The sequence below is a fragment of the Hirundo rustica genome, chromosome 17 (genome assembly GCF_015227805.2).
Source record: "Hirundo rustica isolate bHirRus1 chromosome 17, bHirRus1.pri.v3, whole genome shotgun sequence".
NCBI classification, from domain to species: domain Eukaryota; kingdom Metazoa; phylum Chordata; class Aves; order Passeriformes; family Hirundinidae; genus Hirundo; species Hirundo rustica.
The window spans coordinates 9,572,225-9,577,614 of NC_053466.1; the positions used below are offsets into that span (position 1 = coordinate 9,572,225).

The 5,390-nt window shown below is 49.8% G+C and overlaps 1 long non-coding RNA gene across 2 annotated transcripts; it reads left to right on the forward strand.

Moving 5' to 3' along the window:
- Positions 1-906: 906 nt before the first annotated feature.
- On the forward strand, positions 907-4,862 carry LOC120760729 (uncharacterized). 2 transcript variants are annotated; one of them, XR_005703454.2, is made up of 3 exons: positions 907-996; positions 3,252-3,429; positions 4,501-4,862. It is a non-coding gene; the product is annotated as an uncharacterized LOC120760729 (long non-coding RNA). The 2 variants fall into 2 exon arrangements; XR_009208406.1 differs by lacking the exon at positions 4,501-4,862 and adding an exon at positions 3,523-3,648.
- Positions 4,863-5,390: the final 528 nt, after the last annotated feature.

Genomic DNA, 5,390 nt, shown 5'->3' on the forward strand with positions numbered 1-5,390 from the left:
CTCCATTCATAAAAACGTGTTAACAATTTGTTTAAAATTCATAGACAAGCCAAGCGCAGTTTATTCCTGAAGTTACACAAATTAATACAAAGCAGCACACGGCCTAGGCCTGGCATAAAGTCAAAGCCTGCTCCAAAGGCCTCCCTCTGCTGTACAGTGCATCGATGTGCTCTTGGAAAGTCCAGGAATCAGCAGATAGTGCTTGGAGCTCCCTCCTCCCCTGCCTGCTTCCCTCTGCTCTCCTGGCGGATATGAAACGATCTTTAAGCTCCTAAACCATTCTGTGATTTGCAATTCCCTGAACACAATGCAGAGCATTGATTACATCTGAGGCTGTACAATTCCGTGCCCCTTCAAGGTCTGGTCGTGCTCCAAAAGTTGTGTTTGGGCGTTATCCTAAATCCTGGCTTACCCTGAATTTTTCTCCTTTCTGTTGTGCAGGTGCCCAGAGCTGAGAGCTGTGAGCAGAGGTGGTTTGGCGAGCAGGAGAGTTACCCAGCTTTGGGAGAGTGTGGGATGGGAAGGAGAACTCCAAGGGAAGACTTTCATCCAGGGAAAGTGCAGGTGGAGCATCCTACACAACTCCCATGTGAGGCAGTGAGAAATGACGTTTCCCTGCTGTCACCTGTCACACCTGTCCCATCCGCCACCGCCCAGCCACTGCTGGCTCCCACCAGCCTGGCCAGCTGTGGGCAGGGAGCTGAGCCCTGCTGCCCCTGGAAGGTTTCTCCAGATGGATTTTCCCCCAGGGGACTCTCCCCTGTCACAGCTGATGCCACAGCAGGAGCAGGTGCAAGGCATTAATTTGTCTTAATTACCCTGATGAGCCCCGCCCTGTGCCTCCACCCACGGCCCCGGGTGTAAATAGAGTTCAAGGGCCGCTCTGAGACTTTGCTCATGGCTTGGGCTGTCCCTGCTCCCCTGGATGGGCTGCAGGTCGTCTGTCACCTGGAGTGCCTGCCGTGGGCAGTTTGTCTCTGCAAGGACTGCAGCCCTGTGAGTAACTTCTCCCGTGTCCTGGAGGGACAGAATTGCTCCTTTCTCTGTCCCCACACCTGTGCAGAGTTCCTGCACCACAGCCAGGTGCCTTTCCTCGGTGGCACAACGTCCTGCCATCAGCTTTCCCTTCACAAGGACAGGGATTATGCAGCTTTAACATCCCAACAGTGATGGTTTGGGGGGAACAAATGATACAGTTAAATATTCTGCCTGGTGTTTAGCACTGGGTTCTCTGTTAGTGCCAACACCACTCTGCTGGGCTGCAGCTCAGGGGGAACTAGAGCAATAAACTGATCTGCTGGGGGTGTGTGTTTGTTTAGTCACCTATTCAGCTCCATCTGCCTTCTTTTTGCCTTTTTATTCTGGAAAGTCAATTCTGAAAGTCTCCTCTGAGCAGGCAGCCTGGGCTTTCTCCCCCTCGCTGCCCTGTCAGCACAACCCCTGCTCTTGACCCTGAGCAAAGCTCTGAAGTTCTCATTTGTCAGCAAAGCAAGGGAGAGCTGGGACACATCAATTGTCTTTGCTGAAAGCACCTGGAAGAGGCAGGGAGGGAAGTGTGAGGCCAGCTGGGACGTAGGGAAGCATCCCTTGCTCCCCCACCTGTGTCACGCGGAGCAGGCAGCGCTCAGGTGCTGGTTGATGTCACCAATAAATTGTCAGCCTGGATTTCCCTCTGTGAGGGTCACTGGCTGTGGGGTTGGGGGCACCTTCCCCTGGGAGGGTCCTGATGTGCAGCAGGGCCACCTGAGCTGTGCCACCTGCAGGGACTGTGCTGCTCCTGCCCTCTGAATTCCAGCCTTTCCCACAGGGACCGGGGAGATGTGTGATTGACAGCGTCAAATATCCCCCAGCCCTGCTCCTTCTTTCCCCTCTGCTGACCTCTTATCTAAAGTGCTTTCTCCTGCCCTCAGCAGCTGAGTTTCATCACACCAGGGAGGTCCAGCAGCCTGTAACCCCTTGGCAAATCCTGCTGCTCCCAGGATCCATCCAGGTGGCCACAAAATGTCCCCTTTAGGCTCTAAGCTCGGAATTCTCTGCCCCAAACCCGGCTGTTGGGACGTTACTTTGTGGTGCGATTCCCCCAGGGCTACCAAGATGGCAGGGAACGATCCTGGGTCTTGCCTGTGGTGAAATACAGTTGGAGTTTGGCCCTAGCCTGGAATCAGCTGCAAAGCCGAGGGAAATCCTTGGCACCAGTTCCAAAACCTCCCGTGCTTCTGGGCAAGGCAGGACCTGAGCACGGCTCGGCTTTGTGTGCTGGAGAGCAGACCAGCCCCGCAAGGTCCCTGTGGGAATATTTAGGTGGTTTCTAGCAAGATAAATTTAGTGCACGTGGGAGAGATGTGGGGATGAGGAGGCAGACGTTTCATCAGCTTTGGCTGGGTAAAAAAAAAAATAATCAAGTTTAGCCTGGCTGTTCTCAGTCTTTGTCTGAGCTGCTGATCCCTTGTGAGACTTGCTCGGAGATTTTGAAGCTTCTGATTACAGAGTTGCTTTCCCTGGTTATCTCATGGATCCTCCATGGTTCTGGGAGTGTTTGATCATCGTGGGCTGAGAGTTTGGCTCTGCAGGGTGGCACAGGAAAGCTCTGCCTGTGCCACGATGCTCTGTGAGTGCCGACGGGCACTTGGGGCCTAAAAGAGCTGAGGTTTGGGAGGTTTTGTTGAGAACTGCTCATTTTCCAGGCTCATTCCAGAAATTATTTGCTGCACCAGCACTCAGTAACTGGGAGTTGTATTTGCTGAGGTCACACAGGAGTGGATTTAAGACCTTTTCATTACAGCGAAGAGGCCGGGAAATATTGCAGTGACGGAGGCCAGTCCCAGCTCCCCGTTTTCCAGGGCTGGTGCGAGTCCAAAACTGCACTCCAAGGAAAGAAATGATGTGCCATGCGTCTCAGCAAGCTGAAGCTCGCCAAGACTGATATCCAAGTGCCCTTTCCAGCCCCTGGAGCGATGTGGTGGGGATCAATCCCCGCAGATCCACCTCCTGTTGGCAGCGGGACGCGGCCACACAGTCGGCGTGGAGGAGACACTTCCCGGCAGATGGTTAAGCTTAAGCGAAATGCAGCTATATTACAGTCTCCTGAATTAAATTCCCAATTGCTTTGGGAACCTATTTCAGGGAGGAAAAAGTAGATCATGTTTCACCAGACAATGCCTGGGCTGAACAACTGGAGCTGGTTTTATAGAAGGCACAGTTGATTTTTCTCCCAACTCTTTTTTTTTTTTTTTTTTTTTTTTTTTTGGCAGGAGAGGGAGAGAGAAATCCTGGCAGATGAATCCTTGCTGGAGAAAGGGAACGTGGGTGGAGGCAGGATGGCAGAAGGTGGTCACTTATGGCTGACACTGAGGATTCCTGCTCCTGAGTGCCACTGGCTGGACCCTGGGAGAAATCTTGGGAATACAGACATGAGCAGGGATGTCCAAGGTAAGCACTTCCCATCTGCTGGTACCCAAGTTGCTTGTGGTTGTTTTTTGGTTTTTTTTTTTTTTTTTTCTGAAGGGTCTGATGTTAACTCAGGACTGGGAGAAGAAAACCTGGAATAAAGACAGTGCTAGAGCTGAAAATGCAGGGAGCAGTCACTCCAGGATGAGCAAGAAATGAAATTCAGGTGTGAGCGTGGCAGGGGCTGGGCGGACAACGAATCGTTAACTGAAGAAAAAAAAAAAAAACCAAGAAAGGTTGTTTTATTCATTTCCTGAATTGGGAAAAGCCAATATCCCAGGTTGGATGGGGATTGGAGCAACCTGGTCTAGTGGAAGATGTCCCTGCCCATGGCAGGGAGTGGGAAAGAGATGATCCGTAAGGTCTCTTCCAACCAAAACCATTCCGTGAAATTCTGCACATTTCAATTCCAAAAGGAAAAAGTCTCTTAGAGAAGTCAACAAATTCCATTCTGGTAGCAAGGCTGATTTGTTTTGAGCTGAATGTAGAAAATGAATGTCAAGGAAAAGTCATTTCCAAGCAAGAAAGCCCATCCTTTGCGTTGGGGAAAATGTCAAAAGGGCACGCTGACATTTACATTTTTTTTTTCTCTCTCCACTTAGTTCCTGAACAAAAATTTGCCAAAGCCAACAGGGTGTCACTTTGTGATGGAAATCTGTTTTGACAAAAAATTTTCCAACCAGCTTTCCCTGCTACACACAAACATTTCCGCTCTCGATTCCAATCCGGATTTGGCAGGGAGCAGGGTAAGGATGAAGAGGGGCTATTCCTTTCAGGCCCTGTCAGTGATGTATCACCCTGTCAAAGGCCCCAAGATTGCTATGAAAGCATCCTGATTCCAGGGAGATTCAGCCCAAAATTCCCTCTCTTTGCCTGCCTGGCTGACCTGGGCAGGGATTAAAACGCTCCCTTGCTATGAAATGCTCACCTGGGAGCTGAACTTGGGCTGGAGAGCTGCTGATCCAGAGTCAGAGCCTGCCTAGGCCTCTCACGGGTTGTTCTGCTGAGTTACAGATATCCCTTACAGACTTTTGGGGTTTTTTTCTTATTTAGGATGCAGTTCCTGGATCACTGTTTGGACAGAGTCTTGTTTACAAAAGCCTGGAGTGACAGGACAAGGGGGAGCGGCCTCGAACTGCCAGAGCTGGTTTAGATGGGAGATTGGGAAGGAATTGTTCCCTGGGAGGGTGGGCAGAAGATGTGACTGTCCCTGGATCCCTGGAAGTGTCCCAGGCCGGGCTGGATGGGGCTTGGAACAACCTGGCATAGTGGAAGATGTTCCTGCCCATGGCAGTGTTGGGATGAGATGAACTTTAAGGTCCCTTCCAACCCAAATCATTCCATGATTTATGCTATGGAATAAAGGCAGGAGTCCAGTTATCTGCTTACTTTTTACTTACAGACCAAAATTTCTATATGTTCACTGCAATTTACCTGTACTGTAATAATTACAATACAACGTTTACAATCTCCGATACAATGATTACAATCCGCAATATTGAAATGCGGTGCACGGGATGGAAGAGGTTTGAAAGCCTCTCGTTACCTTGTTGGGATCACATCAGGAGAAACATCCTGAAGGGGATGAGCATGGCCCAAGCCGTGCTGGCTCTCTCCTGGGAGGAGGACAGCCCAATTTGTACTCCAACTCTGAACACAAGGGGCTTGCCAAAAAAAAAAAAAAAAATCTGAGCACAAGTGCTTGGATGTTACTGGCAGGGAAAAAAAAAAAAAAAAAAAGAAAGCCACAGCGGCAATAAAATTAATTTCCTTCTCTAATATATACAAGACTTTCTCCTAGAGAATTATGAGGCAAGCTGATCAAAGTCTGTAAGTGGTACTTATGCTATCAGTTTCACCCCCTTAATGCCCTGCTGTCAAAACAAAATCCCCTCGAAAGGCTTTGAGGAAAATCACATGAGCATAATGGCTTTGAGAAAAAT